Below are 27,667 nucleotides of genomic sequence, written 5' to 3'. Positions count from 1 at the left end.
AATTATCTGCAACCAGTCACGTGATAGTGGATGGCTGATGATAACGACCTGTTAGTAATTTTCAGTATGTTTTTTGAAAATTGTAATGTGGAATGTGCAGGTTAATTTTTTATGGACTTGTAATCCGACCTCTGTTCTAAACGTCTACCAATTTTTTAAATTAGTGTTGTTTACAAAAAACTAATTTTTGAAATTTAATTCAGTCATTTCTGAAAGTTATGTAATATCAACCAACAGTTGTGATTTGGAAATTAATTTAATTAATTCCGTGGGTAGCTAGCTGCTCAGATTTTCTTGCACCATTTTATGTTTTGATAAATAGTTTTGTGTTTTTAAGAAATATGTTGCTAAACTTGTGGCCTAGTATAATTCCACTGGACACCAGTATTATTATGTTTTCTTGCTGACTTTAGACGACATTCCACTCAGCGAAATTTACCAGTTGTGAGGCACCGCCTGCTCTTGATAAGAAGCTCAACAGCTCCACTAAATCCAGTTGATACGGCGAAATGCGTATCTCACATTTATAATACTGTTCAGAATTAATGTTCAATCAATGAATAAAAACATGAGTGAGCATATTTTACTCAGTAGGTTATGGCTATTTTCATCAAAATTTTTAATGTTTTGCACCATTTTGCACTATCTAACATGTATTGTAAGTCGCAACATCCTATGAAAGTGTCTTGATTTTTCTGAAGTTTTGTAGTTTTTTCTGCATTACCAAGAGCACCGTTAGCCAGCAAGAAGTAATAAAATCAATAAATGTTTGTACATAGGCGTGTAGCTTACCATTCCTGTTGTCTATATTGTGCGTTGGAGAGTCAGTGCGGAAATATTTGCTGGGGCCGTTAGCCACAAAAATCTGTACATCATTGGATGTTAGAAACACGTGAAAACTATGATGCCACCTCTAAAAATAAACTCTGGATATGACACAGGTGGAGATAAAGGGAGGGAAAACTGCGCTCAACACGTGACTCACTGAAGGAACTCTTTGTTCGAAGAGAGTTACATTCGATAAAGTGTCTTCTGAATAAGCAAAAAATTGCATTTTTACCTTCAACATGGTGTTGAACTAGAGTGAGTCATTCTCTTGTTGCTGATGATTTGCAGGAAAATGATTATATGGAAGAAGAGACATACAGTCATTTGTTTTGAATTATCGATTTTTATCTGCACGTTTTTGACGCCATTGATTGTTCGTTTACAAAACTTGTACTGACTGTACCACTTCCAATACACAATTATCGAATAAAATTTGTTCTATTAATTTTTTTATTATTACGTGCGCCTTCCTTGCTCTCTCAGTATACTATTCCAAAAAGGTTAGTTATATCAATACTTTTATACAGACTCTGATTTCATTCGTTCATTCGTCCGATTCGCCCTTTTCTACACAGCTCTTTCTGTTTACATGGAACACACTGACGAGTTTCTCGTGTCCCTCTGCCAGCTGCGTCTCCACCTACGTCACCCCGTGCATATGTAAACCCCCTCAGGAGTTATCAGCAACAAAAGGCACGCACCTTTCACGTAATCGGCAGAGTAGCGTAAGAGTCTCCCGGAGAATTCCTTTTCATTACATTACTACGATAATCAAATGGCCACACCAAAGGGCACTGAGTTCAGGGATAAACGTAAATACTCATTCACATATTAAGAATTTTAATCATTTTCAGATTAACAAAAATATGAGAAGATATCTAAGGATTCCGAGAATATTGCTACCTTACATAATTTTACGTAACAGGCTGAAATGTAATAAATGAATATGAGAAGGGAGAGTGTTGGGGCCGGAGCTAACACATAGCCTACTCCTCTCGTATAGCACCAAGGGGACTGCTGTGATTACTGTCCCTATTCGCCACTGCGAAGAGGTTTCGAGTTTAATACAGGACATTGGCGCAAAGTCTGTTACGCGGGAAATTCACTCCAGCACCTCTCCTCTTCTTGCTAACAAAATACTGGCGGTGAAATTTTCTTCCATCATCAGGGCTCGAACCGGGTACTCCGAGGTGACTACAGCCACAGAGGTGGCTGTTACCAATCTTCGATACGGAAGTAAACAAATTTTCAAAAGACGTAAGTTCTGAAAGGTTTAGCAGTTGGATCATTGGTGACCTGACCCCAAAACCGACAATTCTCCGCACATCATAAATGTATACCAACATTTATGTTCCTCAAGCAACACTGTTGTGTACCATAGATGTCTATTATTAGCCATAGCGATCCACCCCCTCGCTCAACACTCCATACCATTCTGTTCACAGTTCAGTAACGTTGCTAAGTTTGGAGTAGAGGAAAGGTGATTATAGACTGAAGTGCACTTTTGGTGTATCCCAAAGAAGTTTAAGACCTTGTATCCATCTCTTTATTTCAGTGTACATAGAGTGCTGGAGACCCCTTGAAATCTAAGGTGCATGTTACAGTCCGTAATGTTTACTGCAGTTTTCTACAATTTCAGCATTTCCTGTTTCAGCCGTCCGCAGAATATTTCAAATGCCTCTGCACTAACTGGCATTGACCACTACCTCTGCCGCTACCGTTAGCTGCCACGCAGCATGTTTTACAGACAAGCGGATTCAGAAACTCCGTTGTTATGTGCTTTTGAGATACCGGAGGATCTTTTGCTGAATAATTAACTTCCTTCTCAAGTACATTGAATATCGCAGGTTTTTTCACTAACGTTTCATTGTTCCAATCAGATTACATCATATAAATTATAGAACTGTTGCGCAAATAACAAAGAAACTCGACGTTTAACAGGCATAGAGATTGGCAGTGGAGTTGTATTACAATTTAGACATAAAATTTCAAAAATTACCTCCTTCTCTCATCATTAGACAACAAAAACAAGAGACTACATTGTATGCAAATCTATTTCAGTCAACCAGACTCAACAAATCAACTCCGACACTGTGAGGATATGATCCACTGTGCGAGGAGGAAGGAAACCATTTGGTGGCGAACCTCCCTTCGTGAACTCTCAGACAACAGAGCAAAACCTCTGCGTCTTTTTAAAACGTGAGAAGTAATGTGGTTATCTGACAAACTGGGAATGACATCCTCTATACTCTAAAGCTTATAAGCTTTATAAACACCGTCTGCCCCATCAAAATGTGAATCTAGAGATTCATTGTGCCGCTAATGAACACATAATTTAATAATTTATAAGCTTACGCGACTGTCTGGGTGAGGTCCCAGCGTTTGTGCTTCTTTAAATGTTCATCTACTAAGGCATAGTTCATAATGGCTGTAAATTAGTGTGACAACAATACCAGTTTTCAGTACTGCACTCCTGCGGTCGATAACGGTATCATTACCACCGTGGCTTTGGATCATCATCTTCCTATACCTGTGATGACTCATGCTTCCAGGATGATTTTACAGTTAAGTCCACGAGTAAATTACAGTGGCACATAAAATTTTCATGTTTTCTTTCTACATATGATGAATATCCACTATGTGATCAAAAGTATCCGGACACCCCGAAAATCATACGGTTTTTATGTCAGGTGCATTGTGCTGCCACCCACTGCCAGGTACTCCATTTCAGCGACCTCAGTAGTCACTAGACTCTTGAGAGAGCAGAATGGGGCACGCTGTGGAACTCGTGGACTTCGAATGTGGTCAGGTGATTGGGTGTCACTTGTGTCATACGTCTGTACGCTAGATTTCCACATTCCTAAACATCCCACGGTCCCGTGTTTCCGATGTGATAGTCAAGTGGAAACGTGAAGGGGCATGTACAGCACAAAAACGTACAGGCCGATCTCGTCTGTTGACTGACAGAGACCGCTGACAATTGAAGAGAGTCGTAATGTATAGTAATTGGCAGACGTTTGTTCAGACCACCACGCAAGAATTCCAAACTGCATCAGGATCCACTGCAAGTACTATGACAGTGGAAAAACGTTGTGTGGAGTGACGAATCACTGTACACAATGTAGCGTTCCGATGACAGGGTGTGGGTATAGCGAACGACCTGTGAACGTAATCTGCCAGCGTGTGTAATGCCAACAGTAAAATTCGGTAGCGGTGGTGTTACGGTGTGGTCGTGTTTTTCATGGAGGGGGCTTGTAGACCTTGTTGCTTTGCGTGGCACTATCGCAGTACATGCCTACATTGATGTTTTAAGCGCCTTCTTGCTTTCCACTGTTGAAGAGCAATTAGGGGATGGCGATTTCATCTTTCAACACAATCGAGCACCTGTTCATAATGCACGGCCTGTGGCCGAGTGATAACACGACAATAACATCCCTGTAATAGACTGGCCCGCACAGAGTCCTGGCCTGAATCCTATAGAACACCTTTGAGATGTTTTGGAACGCCGAGGGAATGATGACCTCAGACGTTAAGTCCCATAGGGCTCAGAGCCATTGGAACGCCGATTTCGTGCCGGGTCTCAGCGACCGACATCGATACGTCTCCTCAGTGCAGCACTCCGTGAAGAATGGGCTGCCATTCCCCAAGAAAATTTCCAGCACCTGATTGAACGTATAGCTGCGACAGTGAAATCTGTCGTCAAGGCTAAGTGTGGGCCTACACCATGCTGAATTCCAGCATTACTGATGGAGGGCACCACGAACTTGTAAGTCATTTTCAGCTAGGTGTCCGGATACTTTTGATCACATAGTGTAGTTGTCATTATGTTTTCGTTGGTGCTGAACGCCATTGTGGCTCACACATTACCAATTTATCTCTAAGTGTGTAGCTACTAATTCAGTTTTTCAGAATTCACCTTGAAAGTGTATCCATACGAGTATATTTATCTAATTCTTCGTCCTCGGAGAACATCCAGTGAAGCTACAAACGATTTACTCGCCGTCAGTGCAGAATAATCAGCGTTTCTTTGATTAGTGTCAGTGATCTTCTCAGCTTTGAAATATTTTGTGGGAAGTCTTCCACGAATGAAAGTACAAAAGGTATAGCTTTATGGATATGTTATACTACAATTTCTCATAGAGCTGTAGCATATTGTCTACCAGACCTTTATAACTTTCAAACTATCTTTGTACATGCGAAGGAGTCGGTGGTCAGTTGGCCAAATAAATTCAGCCAAATTTTTTATCAGTAGTGAGAATGTTACTGTGCTGATAATTCTTTAAGATTTAGTATATGTAAATACTAACTAAAAAGTTCTTCTTTATTTTGCCTTCGACCTAGTAATTTATTATACTGTTAGAAAATAACTCCCTGGTATTAAGCACATACACTACAAAATTTTTCATTAGGTCCAGTAAAACTAGAAAAAAGAGTGAAAATACACTAGTTACTAGAAGTGGTACATTAATTAGGATATGTGTGCCTGACTGAAGTGATGAACGCATAGCCAGATCTTTCTGTTTGTAATGAGAATTGGTACATTATTCTCACTGGGACAGGAAGTGATATACACTCCTGGAAATTGAAATAAGAACACCGTGAATTCATTGTCCCAGGAAGGGGAAACTTTATTGACACATTCCTGGGGTCAGATACATCACATGATCACACTGACAGAACCACAGGCACATAGACACAGGCAACAGAGCATGCACAATGTCGGCACTAGTACTGTGTATATCCACCTTTCGCAGCAATGCAGGCTGCTATTCTCCCATGGAGACGATCGTAGAGATGCTGGATGTAGTCCTGTGGAACGGCTTGCCATGCCATTTCCACCTGGCGACTCAGTTGGACCAGCGTTCGTGCTGGACGTGCAGACCGCGTGAGACGACGCTTCATCCAGTCCCGAATATGCTCAATGGGGGACAGATCCGGAGATCTTGCTGGCCAGGGTAGTTGACTTACACCTTCTAGAGCACGTTGGGTGGCACGGGATACATGCGGACGTGCATTGTCCTGTTGGAACAGCAAGTTCCCTTGCCGGTCTAGAAATGGTAGAACGATGGGTTCGATGACGGTTTGGATGTACCGTGCACTATTCAGTGTCCCCTCGACGATCACCAGTGGTGTGCGGCCAGTGTAGGAGATCGCTCCCCACACCATGATGCCGGGTGTTGGCCCTGTGTGCCTCGGTCGTATGCAGTCCTGATTGTGGCGCTCACCTGCATGGCGCCAAACACGCATACGACCATCATTGGCACCAACTCAGAAGCGACTCTCATCGCTGAAGACGACACGTCTCCATTCGTCCCTCCATTCACGCCTGTCGCGACACCACTGGAGGCGGGCTGCACGATGTTGGGGCGTGAGCGGAAGACGGCCTAACGGTGTGCGGGACCGTAGCCCAGCTTCATGGAGACGGTTGCGAATGGTCCTCGCCGATACCCCAGGAGCAACAGTGTCCCTAATTTGCTGGGAAGTGGCGGTGCGGTCCCCTACGGCACTGCGTAGGATCCTGCGGTCTTGGCGTGCATCCGTGCGTCGCTGCGGTCCGGTCCCAGGTCGACGGGCACGTGCACCTTCCGCCGACCACTGGCGACAACATCGATGTACTGTGGAGACCTCACGCCCCACGTGTTGAGCAATTCGGCGGTACGTCCACCCGGCCTCCCGCATGCCCACTATACGCCCTCGCTCAAAGTCCGTCAACTGCACATACGGTTCACGTCCACGCTGTCGCGGCATGCTACCAGTGTTAAAGACTGCGATGGAGCTCCGTATGCCATGGCAAACTGGCTGACACTGACGGCGGCGGTGCACAAATGCTGCGCAGCTAGCGCCATTCGACGGCCAACACCACGGTTCCTGGTGTGTCCGCTGTGCCGTGTGTGTGATCATTGCTTGTACAGCCCTCTCGCAGTGTCCGGAGCAAGTATGGTGGGTCTGACACAACGGTGTCAATGTGTTCTTTTTTCCATTTCCAGGAGTGTAATTATTAGTCAACCTGTTCCACAATTTATTCTACGTGTTAGGTACTTCATAGGTTCCCTTACTGTAAACTGCGTAACGAATTGGAATCGAAGGCTGCAGTCTGTCAGATTTTAAAATGACAGCCTTTAAGAAAGAGTTTTATGAATGTATATAAAAAAACGTCAGTTTTTCGTTTCGTTGTAAATTTTAAGGGCTTTCATGGAATTTTTACTGTCATTGCAAAGTTCTTTCATTTCTCAAAAAAGCCAGGAGTGGACAGGGGCTGTCATGAAAAATTATCATATTTGACACAATTTACAGCCTGGACAGGAAACTTCCACTGCTTTAATTTAGATACTGACATTTGGGCTGTGCCTGTTGTCTATTATACGATGTTATACGATATGTTACCAGATTATTTTATGTTGCGGCGTAGAGCTCTCACCTCTTGGTAAGAACAAAAGAAATTCTTACCATTGTAGTTGGAGTCAGGAACGATGGCTTGCTCGGCGCACCTACGTCACGCATTCTACGACAGCTAATGAGAATCCTTTTATGAATGTCGTATCCAAGTGACCGTTAAAAGTGCTAGCAACGAACGATTTAATGAATTTTTACCCCGTCAAATGCAAGTTGTCATAGCTGCTGGTGGTGGTTAGCAACAATTTCTGCATAAGCAAGAGAGAGTCGTAATTTCTTCAAGCGCAAGACAAATGTATGCACGTACCGGCAGCATTGCAATCAGTGTTGGTGCCTCGACCTGCACGAAGCGCCCTCCTTCATGAAAACAAACTCATCCCTCCTCACCATCAAAAACCTTTGAATACTACAGCTAATCACTGAGTTTCACTGTCTTACTTTTCATCGGTGTAGTCTGTGTTGTACGGAAGAACCGATTTCGCACAAGACCCATTTAAACGTCCGTTTTTGTTATACGCCTGAGGTAAATCGGAAGTGGTTCGTAACAAATTCGACAAAGCATTAATAAAGAAGAGGCACAGATAACAAAACCTAATTACAACGAAAACCAGCTATCTAAGGCACTGAAAAGGAACAATTCTAACGTGAGTTCTTAACGGATCTGCACTCTGGTTTTGTACCTATCTTTCTCTTACGTAGAAATTAAAACAGACGAAAAGACGAAAGCAGAGAACAGTACCGTACTTCAGACTACGAACTACTTAGGATATGAATCTTCTTTTTAATCATGTAATAAGATGATTGATTGCCTACTTCTCTGAATAACACACAACATCTCAAAAATTGTCAAAATAGGAGATACATACAAATGAGTAAGCTGCCCTATTTTATAACAAATGTTACACACAAATTAACATGTTGAAATAATTTTATTAGCATGATACAACGTATCTGCTACTTTTCTTCATAGTCACCAAGTATTTCCAAGCATTTTTGGTAATGTAACACAAATCTATCCGAACCATTGTCGAACCGGCTCGGATACTGTACTCATAACCAGCTGTTTAGAGCTCATGTGACGTCACCAACGGTGCTGAAGTGCTTACGTCCAAGATGACTTTTGAGATGGGGGAACATGTCACAATCGCTTGGGACAAGATCTGTTGGATATAGAGGATGCGGGAACACCGCCCAACTGAATCTTCCGAACTCCGCCTGGGTCATTCGAGTTGTATGAGGGAGAGAATTGTCATGAAGAAAGAGAACTTCGCGAGATCATGTCCAGCATGTTTTCTTTTGATGGCAGGTCGCAAATTTCTAAAGACATTACAGTACATTTCTTCATTCATTGTCACGTAACGAGGCAGGTAGTGAACAAGGAAAATCTACTAACAGTCTCAAAATATGACTGCCATAACTTTCCCTGCCGAATGTGGCACCTTTGCTTTTATAGGGGAACTTTCGCTACGTTTCTTCCACACCATGCCCTGGCGTTTTGCCCGAGGAGTATGGCCTTTACTGGCAAATGCGGCACCCATTTTGCACAGACTTCGCCGTAGTGAAGACGGTCTGTCAAGATCTTTGCAGTGGATAAGCGTCCAATTGCAATCCCAGAAGGTAGCCGCGTTAAGTTGTTGTCAATGGTAACACGACGATATTCCTCCACAATATTGCGAATTGCAATAATGGCATTATCATACGTCGCTGTAGTGAGGATCCCTGTGCGCTGGTCGTCATGTCCATATTCGCCCACTTCCACAAAATGTGCACACCAGCATTGAGTCATCCGCCTTCTCTATCGACAGTGGATTGTAGTTCTGCTGGGAAAAAACGAATGACACAGCGCAGCTCAAAAGCAGACTCACTTTGTAGTGGTCACTCCAAGCTTGCTGGCAGCGTACTGACAGGATACTGCAGTATACCTCATAAGCCCGTGTGGGTGTTGTCAGCACATACCAGTCGAACTCGCCAACACTCGCATGTCACAGGTACAGTTCATTTTGCAGAGAAAAAAAGAGGGAAACTTAGTAATTGGACCACTCTTGTATATCAGCTCACACGTGTAAGCAAGATGTCACCTTTCCAGCAAAATGGTCACATGCTGACGGTCATTTATTTCCGGCTGCTTCCGTCCCTTCTCTTCACTAACCCCTGTTAGCACCTTCTTCTGAAATTGCTGTGAGGGTTGTGGAGGGCGAAGGAAGCGTAGACTGCAGGGGTTGACATTTGGGGCCATGTTTTCGATTTTCCACCTCCATTCGTTTAATAATGGAAAAACGAGGTCCGCCGAGGATGTGATGACGGCTGCTATGGAACAGGGAGCCCTACTTGAGGAGCGACTGATAAAGCGGGGAATGGGGAGAAACGCAGGGGGAACGAGAAGAACCGGTGTCTCGGGGGAAGCCGAGGAAAGGGAAAGCAAGGAGCAGTTGCTCTGTCGATAAGGAAACTCATGGCTGGGATCCTTGTGGACTGTTTTGTTTTTAACAGTGATATAAAGGAAGAATTGGCTTTCTGGAGGTTTTTAACTTTTTCGAGAAAAATGATGTTTCTTTTTCTGCGTGCTTCACTGGAAATAGAAACATCATCTGTTTCCAGACGATGCGTGCTTGAATTTGTTTACCGGGGGACTAAACTGTAACGATTTTTGATGTTAATTACCATAAAATCCTTTTGTCTGACATATGTTGCGGAAGGAAGGAAGCACAATAACGTTATTTTTAATTTGATCAACTTCATGTCCCCATTCTATATTGTTTCAACATTACCAGAGATTACAAAAAAAAATCTCCTGTTTCTTTCAACAGCGCGTTTACACCAGTACGTCTTGCACCTAGTCGCCGTGTGCCTATGATCGCCTCAGACGCAAGAAGAGACATGGGTGTAAATGCATGCCCTGCCTCAACACGTGCGCATCAGTGATTTCACTAATACTACGCTAGTATCACACACACAGTTCCGGTGTTCAAAATACGCACTTTTGAAAGAAGCAGCGGGCGCAACAGTGGTTCAAAAAATGGTTCAAATGGTTCTGAGCACTATGGGACTTAACATATGTGGTCATCAGTCCCCTAGAACTTAGAACTACTTAAACCTAACTAACCTAAGGACAGCACACAACACCCAACCATCACGAGGCAGAGAAAATCCCTGACCCCGCCGGGATTCGAACCCGGGAACCCGGGCGGGCGCAACAGTCAATATTATTTTTCACATGTAGACTAAATCGCAAAAAGAAGTACAAATTCTGGGTCAATGAATATATTTTCCATAGAAATACGTGCATGTGTATAGTGGAAGTGTTTTTAACGGAATGCTGTTTAGAATCCGTACCCGAGAGTCAGTGAGTGATTTCGATATAATACTTCATTTTGTTGAATCACTGGCAGCGTAGAAAACTACGAAATACAGAAACGCTGTATCTGTGGCGGCGAGCTTCGCCAGGCTCAAATAAAATCTCTGGAAAGCTGTGCTAAAAATCATTGAAAAGACCCTCTTCCAGGAAGAAATAACTTTACACCGAATGTATTCAGGGCGGATGATGCCTTTCCGTTACCGGCTTACGTAATTAAAAAATTTCTTGGTGAATTGCAATCAGTACCTCTCCGAGGCGTGTGTACAAATTCCGGCTGTCAAGTGCGTGATGTGTAGCTGAGGAGACGTTTGGGATTTTAGCCACTGTATGGAGAATTTTCTGACAGATAATGAATGTAAAAACTGGTAGAGTAGAGCTTATTGTTCTCACATGTGTTTCCCTTCACAGCTTGCTCCGAAGAAGCGTCGTTTCAGCACATCTACGCTCCCTCCTAGGTATATACACTATGTAATCAAAAGTATCCGGACACCTGGCTGAAAATGACTCACAAGTTCGTGGCTCAGTAATGTTGCAATCCAATATGATGTTGGGCTACCCTTAGCCTTGGTGACAGCATCCACTCTCGCAGGCATACGTTCAGTCATGTGCTGGAAGTTGGCTTGGGGAATGGCAGTCCAATCTTCACGGAGTGCTGCACTGAGGAGAGGTATCGATGTCGGTCGGTGGGGCCCGGCAAGAAGTCGAAGTTCCAAAACATCCCAAAGGTGTTCCGTAGGATTCAGGTCAGGACTCTGTGCAGCCCAGTCTATTACAGGGTTGTTATTGTCGTGTAATCACTCCTCTACAGGCCGTGGATTATGGGCAGGTGCTCTATCGTGTTGAAATCGCCATCTTCGTATTACTCTTCGACAGTGGGAAGCAAGTAGGTGCTTAAAACATAAAAAAACAAAAAAAAAAACAAAAAAAGGTTTCAGATGGCTCTAAGCACTATGGGACATAACATCTGAGATCATCAGTCCCCTAGACTTAGAACTACTTAAACCTGACTAACCTAAGGAATTCACACATCCATGCCCGAGGCAGGATTCGAACCTGCGACCGTAGCGGTCGTGCGGTTCCAGACTGGAGCACCTAGAACCACTCGGCCACACCAGCTGGCCTTAAAACATCAATGTAGGCCTGTGCTGTGATAGAGCCACGCAAAACAACAAGGGGGCAAGACCCCTCCATGGAAAACACGACCAGACCATAACACCGCCGCCTCCGAATGTTAATGTTGGCACTACACACGCTGGCAGATGATGTTCATCGGGCATTCGCCATACTCAGACCCTGCCATCGGATCACCACATTGTGTACCGCGGTTCGTCACTCCACACAACCTTTATCCACTGTTCAATGTTCCAATGTTTACGCTCCTTACACCAAGCGAGACGTCGTTTGGCATTTATCGGCGCGATGTGTGGCTTATTGGCAGCCGCTCGATCATGAAATCGAAGTTTTCTCACCTACCGCCTAACTGTCACAGTACTAGCAATGGATCCTGATGCAGTTTGGAATTCCTGTCTGATGGTCTGGATAGATGTCTGTCTATTACACATAACGACCCTCTTCAACTGTCGGTGGTCTCTGTCACTCAACAGACGAGGTCGGCTTGTACGCTTTTGTGCTGTACGTGTCCCTTCACGTTTCCACTTCACTATCATGTCGGAAATAGTGGACCCAGGGATGTTTAGGAGTGCGGAAATCTTGCTTACAGGCGTGTGTCACAAGTGACACCCAATCACCTGACCACGTTCGAGGCCCCATTCTGCTCTCTCACGATGTCTAATGACTAATGAGGTCGCTGATATGGAGTGCCTGGCAGTAGGTGGCAGCGCAATGCACCTAATATACTTTTGATCACATAGTGTAGGTAATGAAACTATAGAATGAGGGAAGAATAATATCAGGAAAATGGAGAACAATTGCTGGAAATAGGGGAATGTTGAGTTTTCAAAACAATCCTCGGAATGCCAGATACGAGGCCAAAACTATCAGAGCAAAGTTTAAGAATTACTTTATGTCTGATAACGAACGTGTCGCCTGACGAGAAAAAATTGGGTAACCTCACTATTAAATGGAACTATTTATTACTTATTGCAATACTGTGTTGAATAATTTATGTTTTATAATGAGAATAAGTAAGTGTATTTAAGTGAAGTAGTATTGTTCCCATTATTACTTTTCTCGTAAGTAAATTTCCTTTAACTGACTCACAACGTTTGAAATAACACCCTAAAAATTCTTGATTCTCTGTAGACTTTAGGTACCGTATTAGAAACAATTAACAAAAAGACGAGTTGCAGCGTATCGTCATATTCATGTTGAACCTATTTGTGAGGAACAGTAGACAATTACTTCATTTGACTTTTTACAGTTGGTGGCATCGACGAACCCTAAGCAAAGACTTCTAAATATTTGTGCCAATGGAAACACGTGAAAAAACTGGATCTTTGAATAATCAGTGAAAGTATAACGATCCAATAAACGATGAGAACCATGGACACGCACGACTTCCATACGTTTCTCCCAGACTGGTATGGGAAGAATCCGGAGTGTGAGCACAACGGCCCGTGCACACAAACAAGACACATGCGTGACACTGCACCGTTGCATCTTAGTCCAGCAGCCGCTTGTACCTATTGTGCAGGGACGTTGCGTGAGTGTCTGTGCACCTTAGGCTATCAAAGTTGTTTGTCGGACAAATATACTCAACTTATCAGATTGTTTATTGGCAAGTAATGTTATTAGTACCAAAGAAACAATTGCCTGCATCCGATTACAGAAGTGTAGTAAATATCGAAGTCACTTAATTTCACTCTGTTGGGTACTCTTGCACACTTGCTGCTAAGTTTTTTTTTTGGTACTTGCTTAAAGTAATAACGAAATCATATGGAAAATTTTGTACAATGGTCTGAGGGAGTACCTTAATCAAGACACTAAAAGTTCTGACCGGTGGGGAGTGAGTGTGGGGGATGAGGGTGCTTTTAAAGTCACTTTTGTACGCGCTTCTTGAAAAACCCTAAAACCTCGACCCCTAACGTGAATGTATCCCAAGACAAAATTAAACTACGTTAAATGTCCTACAGAAAAGTTTTTTTTTTCAAGGACTAGCAGAGCCATAGAATACGAAAATTAAGCGCTGTAGCATAGGTGATTGCTGTAGATCAATTTCAGGTACTTTCTCGACATGATAGACCCAGAAATGTTCTGCATAAAAACTGTTCGCCTCGACTACATCTACGCCACTGCAGTTCGTTGTAAGCAAGTATCCTGTAAACCTTGTATATGCAATGGCTCCCTTCTTGAACAAATACGTATGGCTAATCTGTAACAATCATTCATCTACTTATTTTTAATGATTTCAAGAAGATAGGTTGGAATAAAATAGGGCACAAACAGCCGTTCGATTCAAAACACCGTCTTGCTTTAATGTGGGGTTCAGAATGACAATCGTTATCACACCGAACAATATAGTTAAACGGTCAATACACAGTAACTATCTCCTTGGAATAAGATGTACGGGTGATCTCTTGTTCGTCTCGGTTATAATGCATTATTCAAAGTATTACGAAAATCCTTTCTTGAAATGTAGCTCCTGATCGTGCTGCATCAGCTTTCAGTTATTGCCCTGAAAAATCATTCATGTATACACATCAGAAAAAGTTTTGCATCATGCCGGTTCCCAGAACTCCTGAAGATAGTCGTTGACTGTGGATATTGTATCACAGACACAGTCCCTTTGACTGTTCAGAGATGTCGGTAACACCGCCAAAAGATGTAAACAACCATGCATGAGCAGCAGCTATTAGCCATCCGCAACACGTCCGTATACACCGATATACAGAAAACAGAGAAGCGCGTTATAAATGTGGGCGTGACTGGCTACAATCGAGTACAGTGCTGTACTACGGCTCCCGATTAGATAATTTGGACCAGGTGTCGGCAGTTGTGCTACATTTACAAGCAGTTTTAGAATACTGAATGATAGGTTATGTCATGATCGCTTGGATAGACCTGATATGGATAGAAGTGCGACAAATTAAAGATAGTTAAACGGTCAATACACAGTAACTATCTCCTTGGAATAAGATGTACGGGTGATCTCTTGTTCGTTTCGGTTATAATGCATTATTCAAAGTATTACGAAAATCCTTTCTTGAAATGTAGCTCCTGATCGTGCTGCATCAGCTTTCAGTTATTGCCCTGAAAAATCATTCATGTACACACATCAGAAAAAGTTTTGCATCATGCCGGTTCCCAGAACTCCTGAAGATAGTCGTTGACTGTGGATATTGTATCACAGACACAGTCCCTTTGACTGTTCAGAGATGTCGGTAACACCGCCAAAAGATGTAAACAACCATGCATGAGCAGCAGCTATTAGCCATCCGCAACACGTGCGTATACACCGATATACAGAAAACAGAGAAGCGCGTTATAAATGTGGGCGTGACTGGCTACAATCGAGTACAGTGCTGTACTACGGCTCCCGATTAGATAATTTGGACCAGGTGTCGGCAGTTGTGCTACATTTACAAGCAGTTTTAGAATACTGAATGATAGGTTATGTCATGATCGCATGGATAGACCTGATATGGATAGAAGTGCGATAAATTACGGCGAATAGGTATAACTTGACCGCATATACACCGAAATGCGGGGGAATTGAGGAAGTACCTGCGTATCTTCTGCTTCACACAGAACAGTTTGTACGTGGGGGCAAGCATGCGGCAGCAGGAGGAATCCGAGAACACGTCGACATGGAAGCGAAGGGAATCAGGGAAGCAGTCACTTTTTTCTCTGTCGAGGTGGCATTCTACTGTATGTCTATTGAGGTACCACTGATACATGCGAGTTGGCTACTGTATTTCACGCTTTTCAGGAAGACAGAGTTCCATCCGCCTCTAGATCTGTGTTAAAGGGTAACATAGAGTGGACAGGGTGACCGATTGAGATTGAGCTGTAACGATGTACGATTTAATGGTAGACTGATGATGCATTCTAGAGAGTGAGGGAGAAGTTGCTACAGGTTAATTTTTCCACTGTTCTATCAGGATGCATCAGTAGCGTGAAATAGCCTGCGGTCGACTCGTATACAGCCACATGTTCTGTATCTGATTTAAAGCACTGTCTACTTGTGAACTTTAACGGTAAACCTACCCATAATCAGACGACTTCCATCTCATGTGTGATGAAGCGTGGCACATTCCTCTAAACGAACTTTGATTCATGTAGTGAACTTCATCCCCCTTGTCTCATCTTGGATGTAAAATCGCGACAACCGCTTCATAACTACATTAGCGATAGGTGCTCGTGAGGCGCTGCATTTCTCGTGTATAAACTTACGTGATAGATGTGCAGTTTACAGCGTTAGTGGTGGAATGACTTGTTATCTTCACATGTCGGATGCTGCTGCTATGCGTTTACGTTTCCTTGTAAGAGGTATTCCCCGTTACTGACGATCATTTTATATAGGGTTGAGGCACGCATAGTATAATTTCTGAACCGTGATCGGAAATGAACACTATACATAACTGGAAAGCTATACTGTACTCGTATCACACAGAGCCAATGTTTTAAGGGAGTAATTATTTCATTTTACGGTTCGATAACACAGTTTATTGTAGAGAAACCTGGAAGAAGGACGTATGTCATGCGCTTGAAACATATTTCTTAGACTGGATTATTAACAGCGCTACATTCCATACGAGCGATAGTTCGGAAACGCAAGCAATCTAACATTATAGCCCGTTTTAAGTGCAGAATGTTGTAAGCCTTAGGAGTACGTGTGTTTATGTTCTCTCTTATCTATACCCACCAGGTAATGATCCTAGACTCTGGGATAATACCACAAAATTGATAGCTAGTTTGATTCAGGTAAAAATACTGCGAACTCCGTGTATCTGGAGCTCCATCGTGCATAAAAATCATGCATTTCTTGTTCTTCGTAACTGTCTGCTATTACACGACAACACTTTCAAATATGTTAATATACATCGATAAGGAGTACTAACCTCATCGACATGGGAGCATATCGACAAATATTGTGCATTTGAATGCTCTGTGACTACCATCAGCATAGAGATAGATCGTAAATTAAGTACTCTGCTCGAGGCGTCACAGATATGTTGATCATGTATGTGTTCGAGAATTAACAATGAATGAACGTAATGCCCAGTGATATATCCACAGCCGAGCAGTCTAAGGCGCTGCAGTCATGGACTGTGCGGCTCATCCCGGCGGAGGTTCGAATCCTCCCTTTGGTATGGGTGTGTCTGTTTGTCCTTAGGATAATTTAGGTTAAGTAGTGTGTAAGCTTAGGGACTGATGACCTTAGCAGTTAAGCCCCATAAGATTTCACACACCTTTGAACATTTAATAAAGACAGTCCGTTTTTCTCGCTATTATCGTACTGGAATTTAAACTTCACGCCATTTTCTGAGGGTGTGAGGGGGGATGGGGGGGGGGGGGTAGGTTAGTGGAGGTAGCGCAAGTGTCGTATCTTCCCGCCAAAATCAACCATCTTGAATGCGTCACAGTGGCGCTCTCTGGTGATGGCGATATGAACTAAGCCAGTTGGAGTCCAGACCCCGTGGCGAACACACATGCTTGAAATTGGTTGCATAATAAAGACAACTCCTTTTTCCCGCCATTTTCTTTGCTTAGTAAAGATAACTGGGGTGTGACGCATTATCATGCTGGAATTTGAAATTCGCACCATTTTTCTGGGCGAGGGGGGCCTGCCACTTTCCCACCAAAATACAAACTTCCCGCCAAAATCCACCATCTCGGATGACGTCATCGCCGACATCTTAGATGACGTCATCACCGCTATCTTGGATAACGGTACTTTGGGGTGGTGCCCCTGTTGTTGCAATACTGGCACTGAATGAATTATGGCTGTGATCCATGTATTCTTCTGACAAAACCAGTTACTCTGGTTTGGTGTGGCTATATCACCATTATTCTTGTTACCAGTCAAATTGTGTGCAACTGGAATGCATTTAAACTGTATTCACTGGTTTCGCCACACATTATGGCAAATGGCTCTAAGCACTATGGGATTTAACATCTGAGGTCATCAGTCCCCTAGACTTAGAACTACTTAAACCTAACTAACCTAAGGACATGACACACATCCATGTCTGAGGCAGGATTCGAACCTGCGACCGTAGCAGCAGCGCGCTTCTGGACTGAAGCGCCTAGAACCTCTCGGTCACAGCGGCCGGCATATGCAATGACGTTATTATCAGTGTACGTCGTTAATAGGAAGTTGTCTGATTAATTCATCCTGATTCTATGAATCTGACTGCCCACTGCTTTTTAACGCTAACTATAGCGAGAGGCTTTCTATGAGGGAAGCTGCTGGTGCAGAGCCAGATTGTAAGACTTATAGGTACATTATTGATGGTTGCAGTGTCTGTATTTATACAATGTCTTTACCTTCATATTAAAATGCCCTTCAGACAGTGGCGTACTAGAATAGCCTAAGTGGCTCAGGCGACCGCTTGCGATAAGCAGAAATTCCGCGTCAGAGTTTCGATCCAGAAGAAGTTTTCATATGTCACAAACAGCTGACGTCAATCCAGGTGTGCAAAATGCGAATCCATTTCGTAAAATTTACAACAGCTGTAATCGTCAGAACAGTGTCTATATCTTCAGACATGCATGCATGTGTGAAGGACATTGTAATGTAAATGTACAGACACTGTATAAATACAGACACTGCAACCATCAACAACGTAATCTTGCCTCTACGGCTAGAATGATGACAAAATGTTTGCATCTTCCTGTGTGTAAACCATGAAACGTGCGAGCGTTAGAGTTGTGGACACCGTGACATATGGAAGTTTGGACCGGTGCTGAAGGCGTGCACGGATAGACAAATTGTTGCTTCAACTGCGCGCGATAAGCGGGAAATCCGGGTTTGAGTCCCAGGCTGGCACAAATTTTCGTCTGCCGTAAACAGCTGGACTCCGTGCAGAATCTTGAAATGTGAATCTCTTTCGTAAGACTGCTGTACTGTCTGGCTGCACTAAGGAGCCATGGCTTCTGTTTCTAATACTGACATTGCTTCCTTATATTTGCATGAGCTGAAGTGGACTGAAGTTCATACTGTGAAGTATATGTGATGACAGAATGAGTGCTTGGGATCGAACGGACTATGTCCTCATTGCTCAAAGTAAATTCAGGTTTGGTTCGAATCTGTTTGTAAATTGTTAAAATGAGCATGTGTTTTTCTAAAATGAAATTAAACTGAAAATTTTATTGAATTTTAAAGCGATATAGTAATTCTCATTTTAAGAAATTCGATCAGAGAGTGTTCTTGTAAATATTTCTTTTTCAAAACGGAGTAAAAATTGGGAGTACTTGTTGCAATGGTCGTTAAGAATGTACTTAATTTCATGTGATACTAACTGCTGTAAAATTTTACTGAGGTAGAGTTTTTACAACGTTTTTCTGTCCTCAGTTTAAGTTCACTTATTAGGACAGGCATATTGATCAAATAAAATTGTACTTTTACTTTGATCTTGATTCAAGTTATTGACAAATGAATAAGTGTTCAAATGTTAACCTGAACTCTTGCAGTCGATTCCACCGTTTTGTTCTGTCCATCCAAACTGGCACGCTACATTTCGGAGCAGCTAACAAATTTAGGGCTAAGCGTGAGTCTGCGGCTTTGCATTACTTGCAGGAGAGACGATCTCCCTGCCATCCACAACAGCCTTATCTCACCCGGCACACAACCTGAAAGCCAGGCCTTAAGAGAGGGAAATATTGCGCTGTCACTATGCGTGATAAGAGAAAATGGCCCGACAACGTATCATTCCATTTATATGGGAGCCTAATGCACTCACAGTCCACGCTACACTCGATTCATATTTCACATCTGCGGCAGAATGATTGAGATGATGTTTTAGCTTAAGTCTCAAATTTATAATGTTTTCTGGCCTAAGTGCCAACAAGAAATTGCTGTCACTACATATTTTCTGTCAGCATTTTGGCAAAAAACGCAAAAATTGGACTTGTCGATACGAAACATGGAGTAAGTTTGAATACGTACACAGGAAAGATAACATGTTTCCAAAAAAACGTTGAAGTAGAAATAGTCTGCAACATAGAGGTACTAAATCTGCATTTACAGTGGAACAATACTCATATCTTTACAACAAGTTACATTATGCATTAGATGTATTCGAAATTACGAATATGGACAATCATCAGCTGTCGAATGGAATGACGACAATGAAAATTTGTTGCCGGTTCAAACCCGGATTTCCCGCTTATTGCAAGAGAATTAGAGTCACGGTCTGGTACAAATTTTCATTGTTGTCATTCCATTCTACAGCTGATGGTTGTCCATATTCGCAACTGTGAATACATTTAATGTGTTTCAGAATGCCTGTAGTCGTCGCTGTGCATTGTAATTCGGAATAAGACAGCCACTGGAATATCATAGTTAAATTATGTGTCCCTCCAGGAGCAGTACTGTTGCCTTTCGCAGATAGCCAGCTGCCAGTTATGCTGTCTTCTTATGTAAAATATAATTGTTCAAAGCAAAAACAAATTTTCTTGGAAAAAAGGTCGGGTTTTCTCGGTATTGCGAGGCTTTCAAAACAAATCGTTCATCATAAGGATTAAAGAGATAAAGAAAAGATTCTATGTAGGAAGAAAATGAGAAAGCACTCTCCTTGCAAACAGAAGATGGTAATTAAGTTAAACTGAGAACTGTTGCCGGCCGGAGTGGCCGTCCGGTTCTAGGCGCTACAGTCTGGAGCCGAGCAACCGTTACGGTCGCAGGTTCGAATCCTGCCTCGGGCATGGATGTGTGTGATGTCCTTAGGTTAGTTAGGTTTAATTAGTTCTAAGTTCTAGGCGACTGATGACCTCAGAAGTTAAGTCACATAGTACTCAGAGCCATTTTAACCATTTTTTGAGAACTGTTGGGTGCTCTTCCACGCACCCAACGTGTTATAGCAGTAGATTGCCATCTACACTCCTGGAAATGGAAAAAAGAACACATTGACACCGGTGTGTCAGACCCACCATACTTGCTCCGGACACTGCGAGAGGGCTGTACAAGCAATGATCACACGCACGGCACAGCGGACACACCAGGAACCGTGGTGTTGGCCGTCGAATGGCGCTAGCTGCGCAGCATTTGTGCACCGCCGCCGTCAGTGTCAGCCAGTTTGCCGTGGCATACGGAGCTCCATCGCAGTCTTTAACACTGGTAGCATGCCGCGACAGCGTGGACGTGAACCGTATGTGCAGTTGACGGACTTTGAGCGAGGGCGTATAGTGGGCATGCGGGAGGCCGGGTGGACGTACCGCCGAATTGCTCAACACGTGGGGCGTGAGGTCTCCACAGTACATCGATGTTGTCGCCAGTGGTCGGCGGAAGGTGCACGTGCCCGTCGACCTGGGACCGGACCGCAGCGTCGCACGGATGCACGCCAAGACCGTAGGATCCTACGCAGTGCCGTAGGGGACCGCACCGCCACTTCCCAGCAAATTAGGGACACTGTTGCTCCTGGGGTATCGGCGAGAACCATTCGCAACCGTCTCCATGAAGCTGGGCTACGGTCCCGCACACCGTTAGGCCGTCTTCTGCTCACGCCCCAACATCGTGCAGCCCGCCTCCAGTGGTGTCGCGACAGGCGTGAATGGAGGGACGAATGGAGACTTGTCGTCTTCAGCGATGAGAGTCGCTTCTGCCTTGGTGCCAATGATGGTCGTATGCGTGTTTGGCGCCGTGCAGGTGAGCGCCACAATCAGGACTGCATACGACCGAGGCACACAGGGCCAACACCCGGCATCATGGTGTGGGGAGCGATCTCCTACACTGGCCGCACACCACTGGTGATCGTCGAGGGGACACTGAATAGTGCACGGTACATCCAAACCGTCATCGAACCCATCGTTCTACCATTTCTAGACCGGCAAGGGAACTTGCTGTTCCAACAGGACAATGCACGTCCGCATGTATCCCGTGCCACCCAACGTGCTCTAGAAGGTGTAAGTCAACTACCCTGGCCAGCAAGATCTCCGGATCTGTCCCCCATTGAGCATGTTCGGGGCTGGATGAAGCGTCGTCTCACGCGGTCTGCACGTCCAGCACGAACGCTGGTCCAACTGAGTCGCCAGGTGGAAATGGCATGGCAAGCCGTTCCACAGGACTACATCCAGCATCTCTACGATCGTCTCCATGGGAGAATAGCAGCCTGCATTGGTGCGAAAGGTGGATATACACTGTACTAGTGCCGACATTGTGCATGCTCTGTTGCCTGTGTCTATGTACCTGTGGTTCTGTCAGTGTGATCATGTGATGTATCTGACCCCAGGAATGTGTCAATAAAGTTTCCCCTTCCTGGGACAATGAATTCACGGTGTTCTTATTTCAATTTCCAGGAGTGTATATGCCTTAGCTCCCTAGAGTATATGAACTTCTACCTTCAGACGTGGAGTTCACTTACTATTAAAGAATTTTCGTCGATAAAACTCGACATTCTTCACATATTTGTGGAGAAGTCATACTCAAAACCTCGTGTTCTAGTGAATCAAGGGTTCGAAACTGTGTCCTGTTTATCTCCACTGTAGATGTCAGTTAACTGCTTCCTGCGAGGCTGTGATAAGACAATTTAAGTATTCGTTTAATCTTTACTATTTCATTCTGTACACTGTCGCCTGTTTCAGTACACAGGTAAAATTGTGCATTGAGTGTCATTAAGAGGTTCCTCATAAGATTTCACAATTCACTGTTGCAATGACAAAAATTCAGCAAACTGCTGCGTGATCTTGAGTAAATATATATGTACCACAATCTCTTGAACATCATTCCTTCACATAACGCTGTCAGAATCAACGTAATTTACTGTTTTTAGCAACGGTTGCGTTGGTTTCTGTAGTGACATCTAGCCGAGTGGTTTAGTTCCCGTGAGCAAAATTCTCACCACGACATTTCTCGGAAGTCGTGGCCAACCAGCATATGGATGTTTGATTGCCACGGATTCTTTTGGAAGGCACTGTATTACATGCTGATATTTACTATTGGAGGATCAAATGTTCAAATGCGTGTGAAATCTTATGGGACTTAACTGCTAAGGTCATCAGTCCCTAAGCTTACACACTACACACACCCATGCCCGAGGAAGGACTCGAACCCCCGCCTTAGACCGCTTTGGAGGATCACTGTAATATGTTCTCCCCCATGTACGTTATGAAATGTTTAATTGTTAAATTCAGATCGCTATGGAACAGGTTTGTGTCTGTCTGTGACTGTTTCAAGAGAGGTTGAACCTTACTCAGTTCTTCCAACCTCCACCCCTAGCTTGTTCCTCCAACTCCCAGCTCCCACTACCACTCCAGTCTCCTCTCCTTGTGATGTGTGTGTGTGTGTGTGTGTGTGTGTGTGTGTGTGTGTGTGTGTGTGTGTGTGTGTGTGGACACACCATAATAGTATAATATATACCATACAAACGCAAACGTTCCAATGTGTGAGAAGAAAATTTAAAAAATGTCGTTGCAATTTGCCGAGTATGTGTTTTATTTACATGGATTTATACATTTTTTAAAACAGTGGTCTCAGAGTTTGTACAATAGGAACAGAGACATAGTAGCCTATATACACACATCAAAAAAAGTTTCGCATCACCTCGGTTCCGAGAGTTTTGTAACCTGTAGAGAAAATTGGAATAGAGATCAGCATAAACATCATTTCCGCCCTTTTTATTGCTCATGAAAATCACAAATTGCATGTTGTACCACCATACAGCGAGACCTTCAGAGATGATGGTCCAGAGTTCTGTACACACTGATAACTCTAATACCCAGTAGCTCGTCCTCTGTCATTAATGCATACCTGTGTTCGCCGTGGCATACTATCCGTAAGTTCGTCAAGGCACTGTTATAGGCGCCTTCCATGACCACCAGCGGTGTACGTCGATCCCACATAGTGCCATCCCAAAACAGCAGGGTACCTGCACTTTGCTGCACTTGCTGGACAGTGTGTCTAAGGCGTTCAGCCGGACTGGGTTGCCTCCAAACACGTCTCCGATGATTGTCTGGTTGAAGACATATGTGACACTCATCGTTAAAGAGAACGTGATGCCAATCGTGTGCGGTCCATTCGGCATGTTGTTGGGCCCATCTGAATCGCGCTGCATGGTGGCGTGGTTGCAAAGATGGACCTCACCATGGACGTCGGGAGTGAAGTTGCACGTCATGCAGCCTATTGCGCACAGTTTGAGTCCTGTGGCTGCACGAAAATCATTATTCAACATGGTGGCGTTGCTGTCAGTGTTCCTCCAAGCCATAATCCATAGGTAGCGGTCATCCACTACAGTATTAGCCCTTGGGCGGCCTGAGAGAGGCATGTCATCGACAGTTCCTGTCTCTCTGTATCTCCTCCATGTCCGAACAACATCGATTTGGTTCACTCCGAGACGCCTGGACGCTTCCCTTGTTGAGAACCCTTCCTGGCACAAAGTACCAATGCGGACGAGATCGAACCGCGGTATTGACCGTCTAGGCATGGTTGAACTACAGACAACACGAACCGTGTTCCTCCTTTCTGGTGGAATGACAGGGACTGATCGGTTGTCGGACCCCCTCCGTCTAATAGGCGCTGCTCATGCATGGTTGCTTGTACCTTTGTGCGCTTTTAGTGACATCTCTGAACAGTCAAAGGGACTATGCCTGTAATACAACATCCACGGTCAACGTCTATCTTCAGGAGTTGTGGGAACCGAGATGATGCAAAACTTTTTTTGATATGTATATATATACATGTCTTTCTTGTATAAAAATCATGGAAAAAATAAACATTTCAAAGTTACTAGGAAAAATAAAGAAACTGATTAGATGGTGTCATTAATTATTTGCAACACGGAATAATGAATTGAAGAGGTCCACTTTTTTGCAAGAAGACGGTATTTGTTTTGCGTAATGCCCAAAAATGTTTCATTGCAGTTGCCGAATCCTCAGTGGAGTTTTCCCGTGGTTTGTTCCTGAAACATCTGCATTCAGTGAAAGGGAAAGAAAATCCACTGAGGATGCCATAACTGTTGTGTCTTTGGAAAAAGGCGGACCCTCTTCAATTCATTATTATTTTCTGCAAGAACGGGAACAGAGCTTAAAATTCAATTAAGATACACTCACATAACTTCGTTAGAAAGGCTATGAGATATACGTGGATGTATGTCACTTGTAAAATGATCAGGAGCAGGAAGCTTAACATTAATTTGATGTGTGAGAGTGAAATTACATTAAAACTCCTTATGTCAGCTAACAGATACTGTTGGAAAACGTTACAACACTCTGAAAGACGACATCGGTTTTCGTCTAATGAGAGAACATGCCACCGGATAGAGAAAGGTGGGTGGGGGAAATTTATTGATAAAGACCTCAACGTCATCCGCAGGCAGATAGTTGTAGCGCGTTTTGTGGGTACCCTTGAAATAGAAATGCCCATGCTGATAACCCTCTGTTTGGTGCAGACGTGAGAAGAAAGCAGGCACCATGCCACGGAGGTGCACTCGTGCTTCCTAAAGGCAACTTAGAGAGTTTGAGAGAAGTCAAAATGTGGCCTTCAGAGTGGTGGATGTAAGTTTCAGAGAACTGTCACACCAGTTGGAGACGCACCAAGTCAATTGTGCAGTGATGTTGACAATAGTCTACTAGCGAGCATTCTCATTCTCCTAGACGAGGTCCGGGATTTCCACGCAGCACAGACGACAGTAGTGGCAGATCATACAGTTCAAGCAACGCAGATAAGAACAAATATGGCCCCACAAGGGCCAACGAGATATGTTGAGAAAAAATACCTAACAGCGGGTGTACGACCACGGACGCCTCTAGCCCGTATTCCAGTCACGCTACAGTATCAATGAGCACGCAGCGTACGGTGCGGCAGAGGATCACCTGCAGGACGGAGTGGCGCGCCATGGTCTTCAGGGGTGAAAGCATATTCACCCCACATGTAGGTGATGAATGTAAATGCATACGGCGCAGTCCAACGTTATATTCGTCGGAGACAAATTGACCTCACCCAGGCATTATGGTCTTGTGTACAACAAGCTGTAGTTTTCGTTCATATTTGTTGTTTGTAGAGGTAACGCCAACCACCGCTCGATACGTGCTTAATGTTTGTTGTTCGACCAGATTTTCTGCCGTTCTTACAACAGGCAGGTGATGCGCTGTTCCAACGGAATAATGCTCGACTACACTCTGTCTGTGAAACACAATGTGTTCGGCAAGACGTGCAGCAGTTTCCCTAGCCTGCACGATAGCAATATTTGTCTTCAATCGAGGACATTGGACATGACGGGACGACAAACGACTAGTGCGAGTCGTTAGCACACAGCTGTTACAGAGCCACGAGGACAGATTACGTACGTATGGAATAGCATATAACAAAACAGTATTGATCACCTTATTGCTCTACTATTTGTCTGAATCTATGGCTACGTTGCAGCCCGTGGAGGTTTCAATGAGCACTAATATGGCTATTTCGACATGGGCCAATACCTGCCACCACAGAAACGGATGAGCTATTGATCTGCAAATTTTGTGGTACAGCAAACATTGGGTGTGGAAGTGCCCGAGGATTGTACGGGTGTTAACGCTTGCCAGCTTGATACTATTTATTTACAATAAAATTCAGATAATCAGAGTGCATCTGCTTAAATAACAATATAAGGAAATTATACTTGCGCTCAGCTCCAACAAACAAAACATGAACACTATATCTCACATTAAACTTTAACTTGGCAAACCCATGATCCCTTAAATAAATGTTGCTTTAACACTAAAAGGTGAGTACAACGTATATAAACAAGCCTAAAACTAGTTAACTATACAATCTGGCAAGGAACTATAGTAAAACGAGGGTCTTTCCACAGACTATGGATATTAGACCTTAAATAAAGTATAAACGAGAGATGACACAAGACATACGCTGATTCTGATAACCGAAACTAAAAAAGCATGAATAAGCCAATTTAAACACCAGAGAGAAAGGTCGACAAGTTGTTGTAATATGGGGAAAGATAAACTGGTTGACCAAATACAAAACACTATGCCAACAGACTAAATATGAGAAAGATTAATCAGTTAATCGTATTAAAAATAATAATAAAGTATGCCCCCAGGTTCCAATTTAACACAGAACGTATCACAGCTCAATCTTATTTCAGGCAAGCACAATTTGATCCGTCAGTGGCGCCGGCATTACGTAAATGGTAAACATGTCAATTCTGAACACTACAACTGCTAGCACCACCGAAGGTGAAGCACAATCAAACCACAGGTGACTGCGAAATCGGTGTTATCATAGATCACGACCGGCAAGACACTCATCTTGCGCGCAGCATTTAAGGGTGCACACCACATAATTATAATATCTACTTGTGTTCAGCCAGCACGGTCTTCAGTGCAGCCAAGATACCAGGCACTGTCATCCTGGTCGAATCTGTATGTTGATGGCAAGCTGGTGTTAGCTGCAATCTCAGGCACTGACTGCGCACGAGGCATCCCATTGCTGACGAATGAATCTTGCAGTTGTGCCCGTACTGACCACAGGGCCACCTCTGATAACTTTCCTTTGCAGTTCATCACAGACGGGCTGCTTTCTTTCAGTCCCCGAGATTCGATCTGCTACCTCATATTCCCAATGATATCCAGCAACTGCCATATCACCGGACAGCATTGATTTGCCCATGCACCTTGCATACAGGAGCACCCACTGTTGTTGTCGGCTTGCTGACGTCATCTCGTACAATCCGAGACAGGCGATGCAACTGCTCGCGAAGCTACTTTAGGAACCAGCCACTATGGGACGAAAACAACGCTTGGGCCCTCCATGGACTGATGTTACTCTGGCGGTGTTGTCCTGCAGCTGCTGTCCACAGCCGCTCGCCTTGATTCCAAACTGAGGCCACTTTGCTGTCACTTCATTAGACTCACTTCGGCCGTCACACACGGCAGCTTTCCGCTGAAGCACGAATAAGCCAATTTTAACACCAGAGAGAAAGGTCGACAAGTTATCGTAATATGGTGAAAGATGAATTGGTTGACCAAGTGCAA

The sequence above is a fragment of the Schistocerca piceifrons genome, chromosome 4, assembly GCF_021461385.2.
Source record: "Schistocerca piceifrons isolate TAMUIC-IGC-003096 chromosome 4, iqSchPice1.1, whole genome shotgun sequence".
NCBI lineage: Eukaryota > Metazoa > Arthropoda > Insecta > Orthoptera > Acrididae > Schistocerca > Schistocerca piceifrons.
This window is presented reverse-complemented; position numbering follows the sequence as displayed.